General features: G+C 37.9%; 1 long non-coding RNA gene across 1 annotated transcript; it reads left to right on the forward strand.

Moving 5' to 3' along the window:
• The first annotated feature begins 1,792 nt into the window (after positions 1-1,792).
• LOC116419984 lies at positions 1,793-16,654 on the forward strand. Its single transcript, XR_004230305.1, has 4 exons — positions 1,793-1,933; positions 12,867-12,938; positions 13,580-13,758; positions 15,847-16,654. It is a non-coding gene; the product is annotated as an uncharacterized LOC116419984 (long non-coding RNA).
• The last annotated feature ends 4,024 nt before the right edge of the window (positions 16,655-20,678 follow it).

Raw genomic sequence — 20,678 nt, forward strand, 5'->3', positions numbered from 1 at the left:
GTTCAATAGGCTAGTCTAGCTGGAGCATAGAGTGTGTGAAAGGGGTGAATGAATAATAAGCCTAGAAAAGTAGGCTGGAATCTAGGCTTAAATGTCAAATAGAGATATTTGTATTTGATCCTAGAACAAGAGGAAGCTATTGAAGTTTTCTGAGAAGAGGAGTGACATGGTAAGTAAGATCTTTGCTTTAGGAATATCACTTTCAAAAATAATTATGAAAAACTTGAGAATGCAGATCAATGCAATGACCATCCGTAATTCTAGACAACTAAAGCTAAAGCATGCTACATACATCCTGACAGAGATCGTGAGCTTAAGAAGCAGAACGAGACATGCATTGGTGGACATGACTAATAACAGAATGTGATTTGCTTAACTATATATATTTGCTTAGAGGATTTTCTTTTTATTGTTGGTGTTAAATTGGGAGCAGAGGTAGTGGAAGAGAGCAAAAAATATGTGGTAATTGATAAACACAGTAAAATAAAAAAGTAATATGTTGACAGCTATATGGAATATATACAGAAGAGAATTGAAGCTGTATAGCTAATTAAAAGGCTATTTTTAATAGTTCAGGTAAGATGTGGTGAAGACCTAAATGAGAGAAACTGCTAAATGAATGAAAGGAAGGAAATAAATAGAAGGGATGTAATGGAGATGAGATGAGACGAAGCAACTACTTAGAAATATGAATTAAGGAAGAGTCAGGAGTTAAGTATGGTGCCAATTAGTGGTCAGAGGACTAGAAAAATGTTAGCTAAGGCTTTGGATATAAATAGGGAAATGCGGAACATGTGGAGTTTGAGATGCCCTTGGACTATTCAGTTGGAAATGTCCAGTAGGCAAAAGATAATGTAAGACTGGAGGTAAGGAGAGAGTTTAGAACTGGATATAAAGATCTGGAAATCATCTGCATGGAGTTGTTCATGAAACCCATAGAAATTGATGAGATCACTAAGAGAATGTCACTAGTCTCCATACCTTTGCCCGAGCTAATTCTCATGCCAAAGAATGTAAGTAGAGACTGTTAGTTTTTGTTTTGTCTTCCCAGTACCCTGAACAAAGCAGGCATTTTATAAATGTTTGTAAATGGACTGATCAAATATTTTTGTGTTGTGTATGTATCCAGACCCATCAACAACTGCTTATTGGACATTTCCAACTAATGAGTCCAAAGGCATCTCAGACTCCATACATTCAAAACAGGACTCTCCAGCTTTTCTCACAACAAAACCAAATGCTATCCTTCTTCCTCATTTCTCCTATTTATATCAATGGGGAACTTTGAATCCCAGAAAGGCAAGAAATCTTGGTCTTATTTAAACTTTGTATCTTCCTTAGCATCTAGCACTGTATTCTGAATACATGTCTGTAGAATTGGATTTGGCATTCTTTTGCAATTTTAGCTTTTCTTTCAGCTTTTCTGAGAATTAAAATTGTTAGCAGAGTTTGGAAAATAAATGATTTATTCACAATTAAAGTGTTAAACATTTTTTCCTAAGAAAAAGTTTCTAGATTTAGGTATAAAAAATACTGAATAAAATGTGAAGTTTTAAATGTATTAGGAGTCTTCTTAAAGGGTATAGATAAATGGTTCACTAATTTTTTGGTCTCAGGACCCTTTTATACTCTTAAAATTTACAGAAGGAAGAGGAGGAGGAGGAGAAGGAGAAAAAGGAAAAGGAAGAGAAGAGAGAAGGAGGAGAAAAAGGAAGAAAAAAATAAAAAAGAAGAGGAGGAGGAGGAGAAGGAGAAAAAGAAGAAGAAGTAAAAGGAGGAGGAGGAAAAAGAGAAAAAGGAAGAGGAGGAGAAAAAGAGGGAGGAGAAAGAAGAAGGAATGGGTGGAGGAGGAGGAAAATGAGAAGGAGCAACTGCTTAAATAAATCATGATACCTTAATATAATGGTATACAATGATGAATTCAGACCAACAGGTATGAGATATACAAGAAAATCTGGAATGACTTTTATTATGAAATAATACAAAGGCTATTGCATACATTGTAAAATGAGGTTTCTCTGTGGTATTTTTTTTTTTTTTACTGAATTATTTTTCTTTGTCATGAGGGAGAGTTCATTTTGGAAGAAGTAAGGATGAGAAATGACTGTCACAATTAAGAACTATTAAGAACAATAGGCATCAGTGAAATGTATCTTAAAAATCCAACATGGATTATTTTAGAGATAACTTTCTCATAATCATTTCAATGGCTTGTCAAACTATGTTGTATGGAAACTATGTTGTAGGTACAGGGTACCTAGCCACTCAATCCTGTCTAGGCTGGATGCTAAATAAATATAACAAAGTTTCTAGCCCAAAGTAGATTTGGGTTAACTCTACTTCCAGGTCTGGAGGCCTCACAATGTCTCCCAGAATTTATTTTCTGCTCCAATTTTCAAGTGAGAGATCTATGGGCTATATCTTCTTCCCTGAGTTAAGGGAACTCCTGCTCTGAGTACATCCTAACCTCTACTAAATCCTCTGGGGGATTTGTTAGCTTTTCTCTCTGGCTTTTAGGCCATACTACAAGGGCTTTAAATATGTTTCATTCATTGTTCTCCTGGAAATGTCTATAATAATCAGGCCCCTGGAAGTTCTCCTTTTACTTCTGAGATAGCCAGTTCATCTGAAACACCAAGAGGCTATTTCTACTATTCAGGATTCAGGGTATAGAATCATAGATAGTGTTTGGTCTTGGAATCAAAAAGGTGTGGATTTGAATCCTACTCTTGATCTTTACCCAGTTGTGGGACTAGGACTAAATTATTTAATCTCCCTGAGCCTCAGTTTATTCACCTGTAAGGTGGGAATAACAATGATATGGTACCTACATTACAGGTTTGTGGTCAGGTACAATGTAAGTAAAGCCTTATTTCAATGTCAATGACCTTTCAGGGAAACTAGGTTTTCTGTTGAAAGCTAGTTTCTATACTACACGATGAAATTATGATTTCAGAGGATCAATAAGTATGTACATTGCTTACCTCTTGACAAAGAGGGAATGGACTCAAGATGCAGAATGAAATATACATTTTTGGAAACATCCAATTCAAGAATTTGTTTAGCTTCACTATGAATATTTATTACAAGTGTTTTTTTTCCCTTTTCCCCTAAGTGTGGAGGGGATAGGAAGGAGATAAAATTTTAAAAGTTTTATTACAAAATAAAATAAAATAAAGATCCCATGGTCATCAAAGAGACTGAACATAAAAAGGGCAGCTAGGTGGCACAGTGGATAGAATGAATGCTAGCCTGGAGTCATGAAGTTCTGAATTCAAATTTGACCTCAGACATTACTAGCTGTGTGACACTGGGTAAGTCACTTAATCCTATTTGCCTCCATGTCCTCATCTGTAATGTGATCTGGAGAAGGAAATGGCAAACCAGTCCACTTATCTTTGCCAAAAAAAACCCAAATGGAGTCACAAACAGTCATATATAACTGAACTGAACAGTCCAGAGAAAAATAATAAAAATCACATGCATTTGTAGCATCTTTATGATTCACAAAGTACTTTTGCAGATATAACCCCTATTTGATCCATCACAAACTCTGAAAGGTAGGTAGGACAATGACCCATTGACCTCTATTTTTAGAGCTCAAGAATCCAAGGAAGTGACTTCCCTAAAATCAAGTGGGCAATTTGGGATGTAAACACAGATTCCCCTCTTTCTGGTTCATTATTCTACCCATGCCACTTCTCAATGTTTTCTGAACATCTCAGTGGTGCTTAAAAAAAATGAATGTAAAAAGCCTATCTGTTCCCCTTGGGGTCCTTTGATGACTCCTAGCAGCACTGGGGGTTTATCTGCCTCTTCCTGCTACTGGTCACAATCCCACCAATGCCACCCAGACAGCCAGAGGAATCAGCCAGCACTGGCCTTTGGAAGGTTTGCCACGCTTGCTTCCAAGCTATTGGATGCTTACTGCTGTTGATTCCAAATTATTGGTGTTGGCCAATTCTAGTCAGGCTCCTGTGGTGTCCTTGAAGCATTTCTTCTGTTAGCTTCATGTAGGATTGCTCTCCTTCCGTTTGCCAAGCTCTATTTGCTTTGGAATTCAGCCTGCAGCTATCTGCCTCTCAAGACTTGCCAGAAAAGATGAGGAATAATGAGGGGACCTCCTCTGTTTAGGCAATCTCACCAAATTCCAGGACTTTATGATTTAAATATCTTTTATAGGGGATGTTTAGGAAAAACTTTTTTGAAATGCTGGGTTTCTACACTCTAGATGAAGGAGGGATCATGTGAAGGAGACATTATTATTATTTAAAATCTGGAATGATATCATGAAAAGATCACCGACTCTGGAATTGGGGACCTTGAACTTGCATCTTGTCTCAGATACTTACTAGTTGTGTGATCCCGGGCAAATCACTTAATCTCCCTAGGCCTTAGTACCCTTTTTGTAAAATAAGAAGTTGGACTTTTAAACTTCTTCCCAATTTTAGATCTAGAGTCCCAAATATTTGAAGGGCTGTGATGGGGAAGAGAAGTTAGACTAGTTTGTTGGGTCCCAGAATGAGAAACAATGGTCAGAAGAGGTAAGTTTACTGTCAGAAAAGTCCTGGTTTAACTGGAGCTGTCCAACAGCATCCACTTCAAGAGGTGGTAGGAAAGGTTCCTCCTCTATGGAGGAGGCCTGTAGAGTATTTTATAGAGGAGCTGCCTTTTAAGTATAGGTTAGACTCAGTGGCCACTGAGCTCCTTTTTTTCAGCTCTGAAAATTCTGTGATTCTATCAATCTCACAAGGACACACTCAAGAGCAGCCGACCTAAGGAGCTAGCAGTAAACGAGGAAGAAAGGAAGATCAGGAGGTTAATATGAAGAGAAAGTCATAAAGATTTTTGGCAACTGATTATATGTGAGACAATAATATCTAGCATTCACATAATTCTTTAAAGTTGCAAAAAGTTGTAAATAGTTATCTCTTGATCTTTAAAAAAAAACCCTGTGAGATAGGTCTTATTCTTTTATCCCTGCTTTATGAAAGAGGAAACTGAGGCTGAAAGAGGCTAGTTGATTTGCTCAAAGTAGACATCTAAGAAGATGTTTAAGGCAGAATTTAAAACCAGATCTGCCTGCCTACAGATTCACTCACCTATCTGCCTAGTGAGAGTTTAAGTGGTTATATTTAACCACCAGTCACAATGTCTACGTGTAGCTTCTGTCTGTAGCTGTTTTCTGGTCCTTCCTTTCCTGTTCTACCTAGAATCACAGACTCAGAATTGGGAAGGACTTCAGAGCCCTTAATCCAGCCCATCTATGAAGAAAATTTCTATCTCAATGACTTTCAGGAAGAGGGAACTTACCGACGACCCATGAGACAGCTTGTTCCACAGCCATAATTTTTAGAAAGTTTTTTTTTCTGACATCTAATCTAAATTTGTTTAAATTCCCTGATATCAAACCTGAAGTTTATGTTGCACTCATTGTTCCCAGTCCTGCTCTAGAGTCAAGTTGTGTTATTGTTGTTCCTTCATTCTTGAAGAAGACTAATGACATCATGAAGGTGATGAATTGACTTGCATGAACTGGGTTTAAGGGAGGCAGATCTGTGCAAAGTTATCCATCTCACTCTCTCCTCCAGTCATAGGAATTCAGTAGCAAGTCAGAAGGCAAGATGACTATGGGTGGCCCAGGATGCAGTGGATGATCTTGGTCTTTTTAATTCAAGTTCTTTGTTTGAGGCAACACCCACTCGATGACAAAAGGCTGGGTAAGAATTGAGGCAAAAAGTGGCCTAATTTGCCATCACAAATACATCAATCTGGGAGGGGAAGACCCTCAAAGTTTCTGTCCAGAACAGAAAACAATAACTCATTCTAAGCCATCTAATTCTAAATGATGAGTTACAGAGTCAATTAGGATTAGTAAAACTGGTCTTACACAAGAGAGCCCTTCAAATATTTAAAGGCAGCTATCCTATTCCCTTCTAAGTTTTCCTTCTTCCAGGCTAAATATCCAAAGTTCCTTCAACTAATCCCTATGGATGGTCTCCAGCTTGTCAGTGTGTGTCCTTGTTAAAATATACAATACTTCAGATATGATTTGACTGGAACAGAGACCATCACTGCTCTAATCCTGAGTTTGTAAAGATTCTCAAGTTCATGAATGACATGCAGGTCATTTTCAGATGCATTGGCATCTGTACTTTCCCTGCCTAGAAGCAGCTAGGCAACATGATTGATTGAATACTGGATCTGGAATCAGGAAGATCTGAATGCAAATCCACTTAATTCCTGCCAGTCTCAGTTTCTTCAACTAAAAAAATGAGAATAATAATAGCATCCACTTCTCAGGGTTGTTGTGAGGATCAGATTATTTGCAAAGTACTGAACAGTGTCTGGACTAATTCATGGGCTCATGAGTACTTGCTATAGGTTGGTATGAAGGAATAAGACAACAAAAATAAGAGTGCCTCCTCTCAAAGAGCTTATACAAGCTGAACTAAAAGTCTTTGCTCAGTTTTGCACTAAGACTTTTGGAACACCCCGTTCCTGTGGGTAAATAGTAATACAAATATAGGTTATACAAAATAAACGCAAGGCAATTACAGAGGAAGCACATTATATAGGAAGAATCAGGAAAGGCAGAAAAATAAAAACTGATATTGAGCTGAGTTTTCAAAAAATATAGACTTTCTAGAATTTTCCCCAAAATTACATGTAAAAACAATTTTTAACATTGATATTTTAAAATTTTGCTGTCCTAAAATACTAATAGGTTGTTTTTGAAGTTGTGAACTGATCCAACTATTCTGGAAAGCAATTTGGAACTATGCCCATGGGGCTATAAAATCATGCATCTTTGATCCCAAAGTCTCACTACTGGGTCTGTATCCCAAAGGGATAATAAATAAGGGGAAAGGACCCATGTGTGCAAAAATGTTTATAATGGCTCCTTTTTGTAGTGGCAAGGAAGTAGAAATTGAATGGATGCCCATTAGTTGGAGAATGGTTGAATAAGTTATGGTACGTGAAGTTAATGGAATATTATTATTCTATAAAAAATGCTCATCAGGCTGATTTCAGAAAAGCCTGGAAAAAACCTACGTGAACTGAAGCTGAGGGAAATGAGCAGAAGTAGGAGAAAATTGTAGACAGCAACAACAGAATTATGTGATTATCAATTGTGATGAACTTGGCTCTTCTCAATAATGAGGAGATTCAAGGCAATTCCAAAAGACTTGGGATGGAAAATGCCATTTGCATCCAGAAAGAAAACTATGGAGATTAAATGTGGCTCAAAGCATAATATTTTCACTTTTTTCTTTGTTTTTTTTTTTTATCGCATGTTTTTTTTCTTCACTTTTGGTCTGATTTTTCTTGCACAACATGACAGATATGGAAATGTTTTAAAGGATTGCACATATTTAGCCTATATCAGATTGCTTGCTCTCATGGGGAGGGGAAGATGTAAGGGAGGGAGGGAGAAAAATTTAGAATATAAAGTTTTACAAAAATGATTGTTGAAAACTATCTTTACATGTATTTGGAAAAACAAAATACTATTAAATTTTGTTTTCCAAATACTCTTTCTCCCCCATTTCCCTCTTCCTTCCCTAAGATAGTAAGCAATTTGATATAGATTAGCAAGTTTCATTATGAGTCATTTGGATTTGTTTTGGATCATTGCATTGCTGAAAGTAGTCAAATCATTTTCAACTGATCATTGTACAACATTGTTTTTATATTACTCTGCTCTGAATGTGCATAATTTTAAGAAGCTAGAAAAGAGCCCTATTTTAGGTCATTCTTTTAGTTAGGAATCAATTCAGAATGTATACATTTTTTCCTTCCCATAAAATGAGAATATGAATTTTTAAGTTTGGAAGGTATATTAAGGATCATTTTATCCAAATCCCTCATTTTATGGATGAAGCAACTGAGGCTCAGAGAGGTGAATCAATTGACCCAAGGTCCTGAGGGAAAGAAAACAATAATATACATTAGTCATTGCTCATATTTATGTCTATATTAAGTCCTCATAATTTTGTGAAACTGAAGTAGAACAATTATTAAATTCAACTGAATTCAAGTAAAATTATTAAGTACCTTATTCATATAAGACATTAAATTACACTATCTCTATTTTTTGTTATTGTAATTTTTCATTAATATCTGACTGTGAACTTATGTTTGTGTTTTTTGATCAAGATACTGCCGTATCTTCTTCATCTCATTTTACAGATGAGAAAACTGAGGCAAGCAGGGTTCAGTTTCTTGCCCAGGATCACATAGCTAGTAATTGTCTGCTGAGAGATTTGAACTAAGGAAGATGAGTCTTTCTGACTCTAGGTCCCTCATTCTATTCTCTGTGTCACCATGAGAGGAAATTGATATTTGGAGAAATAGATCACAGATTTGGTATACGCAGGAAATAGTTGAATTACTAGGATTAAATCATATAGGTACTTCTGGAGAAAACTGAAGAAATCCTCTAGTTCAAATGAGCATTTTATAGATGAGAAAGATTATAGCTCAGATAAGTTAAATGTCTTGTCCAAGGACATACCAAGAAAGTGATAGGGATAGAATTAGAACCTTGGCCCTTATAAGTTTCAGAGAAGGTGCTAATCTACACTCACAGAGGACATTTTCTCCTCCCAAGAATTTCTTATATCAGTGAAATCACAAATCTACTCCCTATCCTTAGACTTCAAATCCCAGACAATTTGAAGGTATTCCAACTGGTTTAATAAGTAGCTTCAAAGCTGTTCTCTCCTACTAGGTACTCTCTCCTACAAAGGTCTCTTTTTGAAGAAAAAAAAAAATCAAACACCAAATAAAATGAGCATTTGCTTATAACAAGTGGAATGAGATACATGAGACTATGGAGCTCCATTTTATACATAGTTTCCTTTTCTTTTAAAGAACTTTATAAATTCAACAAGTAACTTTCAAAGCTGTTCTGTTTGTGTTTCCTTCTGGTCTACCTTCTGTTCTCTTCTGTTGGTTAAAAAAGGCTGTAACAACTGACCTTCTTTTTCTCTCTTGTCTTTTAACTAATTTTTGCCTTCTGTTCAAATATCACTGAAGTTACTGAAAAAATGACTGAATAACTAAAAATGAAGACAGTTTGTCACAGTGTCTTATATGTATTAGGTGCTTAATAACTGTTAGTTGAATTCAGTTGAACTTAATAGTTGTTCTACTTCAATCATTACAAATCAATATGTGACACAACAACCATGCCGTCTAAGTGACTATTACTTAGATAAATTGTTCTTACTCCTAACACTGAGTGTATAATTCTTTCTGATAGAATTCTGGGAATCTACTCTGGTACTAAGGCAATCAATGAGTAAATTCTGATATTTACTCATAAATCACTAAATTTGAAATCTTTCCTTATTAATAACATAGCCGGCATTTATATAGCTTTAAGGTTTGCAAAAAGCTTTACATTATTATCTCATTGCATCTGCCAAAAAACTCTGGGAGGTAGGTGCTATTATAACACCTTTTTTATAGATAAGGAAATTGAAGTTGAGAGATATCAATTGACTAGCCCTAAATCACACATCCAGGGAATGTCTGAGGTTGCATTTGAACATAGGTCTTCTTAACTCCAGGACTAGTGTTCTTCCTACTTCTATTATTTATTAAATAAACTGGAAAATCTTCTTCTCCATAAACTTTTGCTTAGAGTAGTATTTCCTCTTTGCATGTAAGTCTTACATTATTCCTTACAACTTCCTTATTCTGCTTTATCACCTCATTCACTTTATAGCTACTGAATTATACTGGATTTGCCTGAGATTGTACCTTGGTGACAGCAAACCTGGAATTTAGAAAAATTCCTGCCTCCAGGCTGGGAATTATCTGATTTGGGGGTTTCATTGGATTTTTTTCCCCTGTTGGAGAGCTATTGGCTTGTCTGTCACTATATTCTTCTGGTTTCTTTTGAGTAGTTGAGAAAATTAGAATATGAACATTTATGTGGTTTGATAACTAGCTGCACTGTTCCCCTGCCTACTGAAATCGACTTCTATTCTGGTTTATTTTGTGCTATTTATTTTTCTCAATAGTATTTCATTTCCCCATATACATGTAAATATAGTTTTCATGATTCAGAGTTTATATTGCAAATTTTTTCTCTCTTCCTCCTTTTTCTTTCCCCTCTCCAAGACAACAAGCAATCTGATATAGGTCAAAAATATGAAATCCTTTTAAACATATTTCCATATTTGTCATGTTGTGCAAGAAAAAAAACAGACCAAAATGGGGGAAATCTTGAGAAAGAAAAAGTAAGCAAATAAATAAAAAGCTGAAAATATTATGTTTTGATCCACATTCAGTCTTCATACTTCTCTCTGAGGATGACATTTTGCATTCCAGTCTATTGGAATTGCCTTGGATCTCTGGTTTATTTTAAAAAGGAAAATAAACCCTCCAGGAATTTCTTTGGAATCTTAGGAAGAAATACCCAGTGTATAAAATATATAAGCAAGTATGTACATACAAAGACAGTACAGTCATTTTGGGGGACTCTATTGGTTTGGCTCTATCAATCACATTTCAAAGGAGAAATAATGAATAGCTATTATCATGGAGCAGTTACATGGTATTTCAGAGTTGAAAAAGACTTCACAGGCCATATATGTTAACTTATATATTGTTTCTCCCAATAGAATTTAAAGCACTTGAAGAAAAGAAAGTTTCATTGGTGCCTTTGTATGCCCAGCACCTAGGACAGAGTTGGGAGCAGCAGTTACTGTCTTTGTGCATTGTTTGCCTGACTTGGACCTAAACAGGAATCCTCTTTACAATATAATCAGCCAATAAATAGCCTTTTCCTGAAGACTTTTGGTGAAGTGAAACCCATTACCTTCCCTTCTACTTTTGGACAGCCCTAATTGTCAGGGTTCTGTGCTAGGCCCTTCAGAGAGAAATGTTAAACTTTTTTTTTTTTTTTTTTAATAATTATAACTTTTTATTGACAGAACCCATGCCTGGGTAATTTTTTACAACATTATCCCTTGCACTCACTTCTGTTCTGACTTTTCCCCTCCCTCCCTCCACCCCCTCCCCCAGACTTCATGCAGTCCTATACATGTTAAATATGTCACAATATATCCTAGATACAATATATGTGTGCAGAACCGAACAGTTCTCTTGTTGCACAGGAAGAATTGGATTCAGAAGGTAAAAATAACCCAGGAAGAAAAACAAAAATGTAAACAGTTTACATTCATTTCCCAGTGTTCTTTCTTTGGAAGCTGCTTCTGTCCATCATTGATCAATTGAAACTGAGTTAGATCTTCCCTTTGTCAAAGAAATCTACTTCCATCAGAATACATCCTCATACAGTATCGTTGTTGACGTATATTATGATCTCCTGGTTCTGCTCATTTCACTCAGCATCAGTTCGTGTAAGTCTCTCTAGGCCTCTCTGTATTCATCCTGCTGGTCATTTCTTACAGAACAATAATATTCCATAACATTCATATACCACAATTTACTCAACCATTCTCCAATTGATGGGCATCCATTCATTCATTTTCCAGTTTCTAGCCACTACAAACAGGGTTGCCACAAACATTCTTGCACATACAGGTCCCTTTCCCTTCTTTAGTACCTCTTTGGGGTATAACCCCAGTAGTAACACTGCTGGATCAAAGGGTATGCACAGTTTGATAACTTTTGGGGCATAATTCCAGATTGCTTTCCAGAATGGTTGGATTTGTTCACAACTCCACCAACAATGCATCAGTGTCCTGGTTTTCCGGCATTCCCTCTAACATTCATCATTATTTTTTCCTGTCATCTTAGCCAGTCTGACAGGTGTGTAGTGGTATCTCAGAGTTGTCTTAATTTGCATTTCTGTGATCAATAGTGATTTGGAACACTTTCATATGAGTGGAAATAGTTTCAATTTCATCCTCTGAAAATTGTCTGTTCATATCCTTTATCAATTGGAGAATGGCTTGATTTCTTATAAATTAGAGTCAATTCTCTATATATTTTGGAAATGAGGCCTTTATCAGAACCTTTAACTGTAAAAATGTTTTCCCAGTTTGTTGCTTCCCTTCTAATCTTGTTTGCATTATTTTTGTTTGTGCAAAGGCTTTTTAATTTGACATAATCAAAATTTTCTATTTTGTGATTAATAATGATCTCTAGTTCATCTTTGGTCACGAATTTCTTCCTCCTCCACAAGTCTGAGAGATAAACTATCCTATGTTCCTCTAATTTATTTATAATTTCGTTCTTTATACCTAAATCATGGACCCATTTTGATCTTATCTTGGTATAAGGTGTTAAGTGTGGGTCCAGAGACATGTTAAACTTGATAGAGTTTACAACCCATATATAAATGACATTAATAAATTGAGCAAAACCTAATATATCTGTAAAAAGACTAGATAATAATTTGCTACATTTGTCAAAAGTGAATAAATAAATGAATAGTTGTCATCAATCAATAAACATTTATTAAACACATCATTTGCATCAGCCAATGTGTTAAATGCTGGAGTGATAAATAGCAAAATAAGACAGGCCCTATTCTCAGGAAGATTACAATTTAATGGGAGAGATAGCACACATACAAGGTTTCAGCTGCAAATAAGATGGAAAAGTCTTATGATGCTTTGGGTACAGTAATAAAGCAGATGGTAATGCTTCTTTAATGTCATTGCCATTAATAAAATGTTATTGGTTTCTTATATTGAGCCCTTTAATGGTGTTGAGGTTTTTGATGGAAAGAACATTCTTTCTGGAAATATTTTGTAGCATATGGAACCCAAAAGGAATGATAAAAGAAATTGAATTAATTATTTCTTTGTTTTTATTTTTTTTTTAATTTGGCAAGGTTGCTGATTTATTTAATTATAGCTTTTTGTTTGTTTTTTTCTTAGGGACATTTGGTTCATTCTTGGGCAATTTACAGAACTATCCTGAGTGTTGACAGATTAAATGACTCATCCAAGGTAATGTAGTTGGTTTTGATCAGAAACAGAGTTTTCCCCATGTCTTCTTGACTTCAAGTTGACTCCCTATCCAAGGTCATTTTTCTAAAATACTTAGGACTTCCTGGATTTCTGCTTTTCAAAGAAGCATAATGAAGGGAAAAAAATAGAAATTAAAGCGGATTCTTCTTTTTTAAAATTTCATAATAAACTGAGACTAAACACTATCCCATATCCTTTGTAGTTACAAACTTTGTCTTTAGAAAACCTAGATGACTGGGCAGATTTAACCTGTTAAAGGTATGGCATAAAAAATGTGGTGTTGGGGGGGGGGAGTACTGTGAATTTGGTGTCTGAACATGTGGGATTAAGCTCCAAATTGTTTAATAGCTATGTACTGATGGTCAAGTTACTTAACCTTTGGATGAATATCAGTTTCCTAGTAGTGGATCACATGTGACTTGAATTCAAAAATTTCTGTGGTTTTGTTTTGTTTTGTTATTTTTTCATCCTTAGTGCAGAATATGGTTCTTTGCACATAGCAGGTGCTTAAGACATAATTGTCAAATTGAATCTGAAAATTTATACTCTCTGATTAAAGGAGATACATTTATATAGTGTCTTAAGATTCACAAAGCACTTTATAACTTTTTTTTTTTTAGTCCCTACATGAGATTCCATTGGTACGAGCCATCATGGGTGAAGAAACTCCCTCATTCTAAGCAGATAAGCAACTCTTCTGCAATTTATATAGTTAAGACTGTTGCCTGAGTCTCTAAGAAGTCAAGCATCTGATTTCAAAAAAGCCTGAAAAAACTTCCATGAACGGATGCTAAGCAAAGTGAGTAGAACCAAAAGAACATTATAGAACAACAATAAGACTATATGATGATCAACTGTGATGGACTTGGGTCTTTTCAATAATAAGGTGATTCAAGGCAATTCAAATAGACTTGTAATGTGATGGAAAGAGCCATCCACACCTACAGAGAGAACTATGAGGACTGAATGTGGATCAAAGCAAAGAATTTTCACCTTTTGTTGCTGCTGCGGTTGTTGTTTGTTTGCCTTTCTTTATTTTTTCCCCTTTTGATCTGATTTTTCTTGAATAGCATGATGAATATGTTAATATATTTAGAAGAACTGCACAATCTATATTGGTTTGCCTGCTGTCTAGGGGAGAGAGATGGGAGAGAGAAAAATTTGGAACACAAGCTTTTGCAAAGGTAAATTTTGAAAATTGTCTTTGCATGTATCTGGAAAAATTAAAAAAAAACATTTTATATATATATATATATATATATATATATATATATATATATATATATATATGTCTAACATCTGCCCTGGGATCACAAAACCCGCTGTATTTATATCCCGTTCTTTCTTACTTTGAAGAAGTCTCTCTCCACTATGCCATTGAGTTATTATAATCATTATGTTTGCAATTAAGTCAATGACTATTTCTATGCATGTAAGTCTTGCATTCTTAACTCTTTTTGTGTCATAGACCCCTTTTAGAGCAATCTGGTGAGGCTTAAGGATCCTCCTCAGTATTATGTTTTTAAATGCATAAAATTCAACAGATAGGATGCAAAGGAAGCAATTGACAATGAAATACAGTATTATTAAAATATGTAAATAAATTATATAGAGTATATTAAAAATAAAAAATCAAACAAAAAGTTCATAGAACTTGTTTAGATTAAGAACTGCTGACTTTATAAGAGCTATAAAAGCCCATTTTTCTTGCTGAAATTGTCAAAAGTCATAGTTTATTCATTGGCACCCACCTGGTCTGCTTTGCCATTCCCTGAACAAGGGACTCACTTCCTCCTGTACTTTTGTATAAATAATGCCCATTTCTGGAATGTTAGGATTCCTTTAGAACCCAGCTCAAATGCCATTCACTCCCTTTACTCCTTATCTTTTCAGCTAATATCCTCTATATCTTGGAATTACTTTGTACCATGTTTTATTTACTTTGTATTTAATTATCTATGTCCAGGTTATATTTCCCTAGTAAGAGAGAAACTCCGGAAGAGCATTAATAGTTTTGCTTTTGTTCGTTTATGGGTGCCTTTGTATCGCTAGTGCTTAACACACAGTAGGTACTTAATCAACGTTTATTGGCTGTCTGCCTAACATATCTTGAATTTAACTTTACAGAAACCTAATTTGTTTCCTTCTAGGTTTAAAAGTAGAAGCTCAATTTCTCAAATGGGTTGCTGTTTTGTGTGTGTGTGTGTGTGTGTGTGTGTGTGTGTGAGAGAGAGAGAGAGAGAGAGAGAGAGAGAGATTTATTGGTATTTATTTTGCAAAATGCAATGATAGCATAGTTACAATCTGGGGACAAGGGAAAAGGAACAAGTTTATATTTCTATAATGAATTAGGAAAAAATACAGCAAAATCCTTTCACACTTTTCTGGGGGCCTAGAGATCTTGTATTAATATGGACTTAATAAATTGGGATTTCTGCTTTAATAACTGAGAACAAGAAGTTTATGTTACCCTTTGGATAAAACAAAAGAATTACAAACAAAAGCAATTAATAAATAGTGTAAATAAGGTTATTTGTTTCTGCTTTCACAATAGAGAGCTAACAAGTAGTTTTTAAGGGAGACTAAGAGGAGATTTATATTTAAATAACAAATGTGCTAATTCCTTTCTCTTTATCTGTTAATGATCCGATAAGATTGTTAAAGAGATAGAACTAGGAATCCCTCTAACTCATGCAGATCAGAAAGGTTTCCCTGAATATAAGAAGGGTTTATTGAATATAAAAAGTATTTCCTTCAAATTTTTGGGGGGGCTCCACACTTCTCACTTCCTTCCTTCTCCAAGTAGACCAACATGGTTTTATTTTAGCAAGCAAATGTGCAAGAAAAAATTCTGATTTTTTTTTTTTTTTTTTTTTTTAACACTCAGGTATTTAGAGTACTTAGGAAGAAAACTTTGGAACTATTCAACTTCCTCAAAGCCAAATTAGAGGATTTCCCTGAGGAATGTATCTACCTTGGTCGCTTGTTATTTTTATGAATGATTTATGGAAGGCTAAGGAGTCTAGAGTCGAAAGTTAAACAAACAAAACTTGATGCCTTCTTAGACTATCAACAACATCAATAAACACTTATTAAATGTATTTGTGTGTGGCTTGCTGATTAGCACTATGCATTAAAAAAAAAAGGTAAATGATAATCTCTGCCCTCAAGGATCTTCCAACTTAAAGACTACATTAAGGGAAGCTGTATCTGGAAAATCAGGAGTAAAAATCCTGTAGTACTCTCAGGTGAGCTAAGTTTTTATAGTATTGTGTTTTATGATGTTTAGGTTTAAGAATGTCATTGATAAGTCAGACAGCATATTAGGGATGGGAAGAAGCCTGCATTGGTAAAGGACCTTTTAATGTCATTTGAGAACTGGCTTAAGGAACTGAGCATGTTTGATCTAGAAAAGAAAATGAACTGAGGGAGCAGACAGAGAAGGGCATGATAGTTGTTTTTAGTGAATTTGAAGCGCTGTCAGAAGAAAGAGTAAAGAGCAGAATTAGAACTAATGGGTAAAAATTTTTAAAAGGCCACTTTAGTCTTAAGGAAAAACTCCCCAATAGTTAGCACTTGCTTTCCCTTCCATAAAGGTCTTCAAGGAGATAATGGACCATCACTTGTCAGGTTCTGTGTTGAAGGAAAAGGATTTTTGTTTCATTATGTATAAAGTCAGTCAAAATCGAGCTCCAACTCTGAGATTCTGGAGCACTCTCAGAAGGAAACTAACACACTTTAAGAAAAAACCTTGAAAATATAGAAGGAAAAGTATGGTGAAAGATGAGGATGCTGTTGTTCATCAGTCTTTTTCTAATTGTGTTCAACTCCTCATGTTCCCATTTGGGCTTTTCTTGGCAAAGATACTGGAGTAGTTTGCTATTTTCTTTTTCAGATCATTATACAGATGAAGAAACTGAAACAAACAGTTTTAAGATTCTTGCCTTGGCTCATACAGTTATTAAATGTCTGAGGCTGGATTTGAACTCAGATTTTCCTGACTCTAGGATCATTACTCTTTCCCCAAATTGCTTGCAACAGTGGATGTTACTATCTGATTTATCATGTCCAAATACAATTTGCTATATTTTAGTTCTATTTTGCATAGGTTGAATACTATAATTGAATACTATAATACCTATATTATGTGCATATATTCACACCAGAAGAGTTATTATAGAAGTTTTAGTTTGCTAATCTATAAAATTAGGAGATCAGGGAGAACAATCTACACAATAGCACAGATGTAAACAAAAAACATGAAGGGCAATAATAGATCTCTAAATGTGTTATATTTTTGAGAACCAAAGATAAAACACACTCTTTCCTCTCAAAGAAAGCTGGAATACTTTGGTCGTAAAATATATACTGTTTGGTTTGTCATTAGAAGAGCTAGGATATAATCTAACCCCCAGCAAAAAATCCCAACAACTATGCCATAAAAGGACAATTAGTAGATAGAGCACTGGGCTTGGAATCAGAAAAGCTGATCTTTATGAGTTCAAATCTGCTGTCAGGTACTTACAGGTACTTTTCTTTGTGGTTCTGGGCAAATCATTTAACCCTATTTGACTCAATTCTTCATCTGTAACATGAGCTGGCAAACTGCTCCAGTATCTTTAGAGCATGAAGAGCCAGACAGAACTGTCATTAATACTTTAAAAAAATGAGGGAGTTGGATTGGATATATATGCTGCTCCTTGGAACAACAGGGTCCTCCCTAGCGTCAGTCAGGATATAGAATCATTCCAGAGGAGCAGCCAGTGCTAACCAAGAAGGTTAAATTAATCTGAGAAGACAGCTGTGTAATTGCTGTGTACCTATCCCAAGCCATGACATTGTAGACAATCAAAGGTGGCTTTCTGGAGAGCAACAGAGGAACATGACATTACCCTCTGTGTCACACAAAATTATCATGGAACCATAAGCTCTGAACTAGAAAAATAAGCTGAGCCTCAAAACCCAAAACAAAACAAATGAAAAACTGAAACCAGTCTGGGAACACAAAATTCAATTAAAATGAGAGATAGGATCCCTAGTGTCTCTGTTGTATTTTACTTCAGTCTAATGATGCTCTTGGGTATAAAAGGTTTTCTTGGTTCTGACATCAGTTGGTTTGGAAAAAGGCTGAACAAGTAAAACATTTTATTTTTTTTTTTAAGCAGGATTGCAACTTTTCCTCCCCTAAACAGTTTGTGAGGCTGATCAATGTATCTTCACAACAAGTCATTCATCGGACAGAAATTCCATTTTATAAACAAACTTTAAATGTGAAACTATACATACTATTTGCCTTGTGGGCTTTGTAGAATCTTTCCTCATTAGGAATTCACATTGAAGTAGCAACTTTAAGTGTGCCAAGAACACTGTGGAACTCCCTCAAGGTTTGGTAGGGACAATAAAAACCTGGGGAAATGGAAAAGAGAGACTATTGTGGAAAGAAGGGGAAAAAAGGCCACTGGCTTTAGAATTAAAGGCCTTTTGTTCAAATCCTGCTTCTAATCCTCGCTGTGTTTGGACAAATTAATTTTCTTCCCTGGCCCTTCAAATATAAGATAAAAGTTTTGGAATAGCTGTTTTCTAAGATCTTTTTTAGTTCTGGATTTAGGATTGCTAGTTCATGTGTATGTATGTGTGTGTGTGTGTTGTGGAGGCAGTGGAAAAACTTTTGACTTGGCTTCTAATAATGCAGAGAGCAACTCTTAAATTTACCTTTTTAGGATAGATTCCTGAGTGCCTTAAGACGTCAAGTGACTGGCTACAGTCACAGCATTGTGTCAGAGACAGAATTTGAGCTCAGGCCGTCCTCTAATACCTACACCGACCTTAGTTAAGTTACCCTGCATTTCATAAAGAGGAAAAAGAAAAGAAAAACTGAGCAGGAATTGGGACCATGCTGCTAGGAGAAAGTCTATATTCAAAGGAAGTTAAAGGGAGGACTATTTTATCAAGCTTAATGTATCTTTTTTTCTTCATGAGATGATTTTCTGCACTACTTTGGTTTATGAACTGCTTATCAACCTGAAGAGTGAAATGAAAGCTGGATTTTATGCCTGGGTCTATATGGCCAAGGAAGTCACTAAAACTTCTCTCCTCTAAGAGCGCAGGATCCCCAAGCATCCTTTTGCAGCCATAACCCTTGATTCTTCTGGTATAAACTAGTCAAATTCCAGATGACCTATTAGGTCATTTAACCTTGGTAAGACTTATTACTGGAAGTGAATTCATAATTCTGCACTCCGAAGTCCGGGCTGGGAAGATTCATAATTCATTTGGCCCTTCCGCACTCGATTTGTGACCACCATATTCCTATTGTCTAGACTGTTAGACTCCATGTGCAATTAAATCAAAAATCACTGCCGTGTCAACAGGTGGGCAGTCATTTTCTTAGGATCGATCTCAGCCACTTGGGAAGCCCTCTAAGGGCTTTTGGGAAGGCGTTTTCCCGTGCTTCTCTTGTGTGTGCAAAGAAACTGCCGAGGCGATCTGCATTGACGTTGCAGGCGCGGCAAGTGTTCCAATTAGGTGGGATGCTACGAGCTGCGATTGATGCTTGGAGGCAGGGGACATCAAAAGGGAAGATGGGAGTTCCACCCTCAGAGGGATCCTGCTCCTTTTTAAGCCGCCTTAGCCTTGGCGCTGGGAGGGTCGCCTTTTAGCACCGGGAGGGTCGCCTTTTAGCACCGGGAGGGTCGCCTTTTAGCACCGGGAGGGTCGCCTTTTAGCACCGGGAGGGTCGCCTTTTAGCACCGGGAGGGTCCCCTTTTAGCAAAGGCTCTGACTTGCAGAAGAGGGAGATTTTTCCGCAGCTGCAAGTTTGCCAAGGACCGTCTGCACAAAGGCAGCGAAGCCGGGGCGCACCTGTTCGCCTCTGGCCGCGTCCGCGCCGGGCCCCGGGGCGCGCAGCCCCCCGGGGTGCGGGGGCGGCCCCCGAGAGCGCCCTGCTCCGCAGTTACAGACCTTGCGGACACCGGATGTCCTCGGCGCTCAACCGGCCGGGGCCACGCGGCGCGCTGCCGCTTCCTCCGACAACTACCTCATTATTTCCCCTCTGGCTCTGAATCTGCAGCCCGTCCGTGTGCTGGGCTAGTGCGAGTGGGATGGCGCGCCCGCTCCTTAAGTAGAGGAAGGAACCCCGCGGCCTCCGGGAGAGCAGGGGTCCGGCCCCCCGGCCCGGGCTCCCCTCCCCCGGCGCTCCCTGGGACGCGCGGCCCGAGGAGGGGGAGGCGGCTCGGCGCGCCCGCTCGGGGCCATGTGCTCGGCCGGGCGTTCGGGCGGGGCCCCGCGGGGAGGCGGCCTCCTCATTGTCAGCGCCCCCCGCCCCCGCCCCCCGCGTTCCATCCTCCCCCTCCCTATCTGTGTCGCACACACGCGCGCGCGGCCCAGGAGCCCCGGCGGAGGCTGGGGAGGCCGGGGCGGCGGCGGCGGGGCGGGCGCGCGCAGGCGGCCGCGGGGGCGGGGCGAGGCCGCGGGGGCGGGGCGGGAGGGGAGGGGACGGGGCGGGGGCGGGGCGGGCGCGGGGGCGGGGGCGGGGCGGGCGCGGGGCCGGGGCCCGGGCCGGGGCGGAGCAGCGGCGGAGGGCGGAGGGGAGGAGGCCGAGGGAGGCGGCGGCGGCGGAGGCAGCTGCAGCAGCGGCGGCGGCGGAGGCAGCAGCGGCGGCGGAGGCGGCGCCCGCCCGCAGCCCAGCCCGGAGCGCGAGCACCCGCAGCGGCGGCGGCG

Source organism: Sarcophilus harrisii, chromosome 6, assembly GCF_902635505.1.
Source record: "Sarcophilus harrisii chromosome 6, mSarHar1.11, whole genome shotgun sequence".
NCBI classification, from domain to species: domain Eukaryota; kingdom Metazoa; phylum Chordata; class Mammalia; order Dasyuromorphia; family Dasyuridae; genus Sarcophilus; species Sarcophilus harrisii.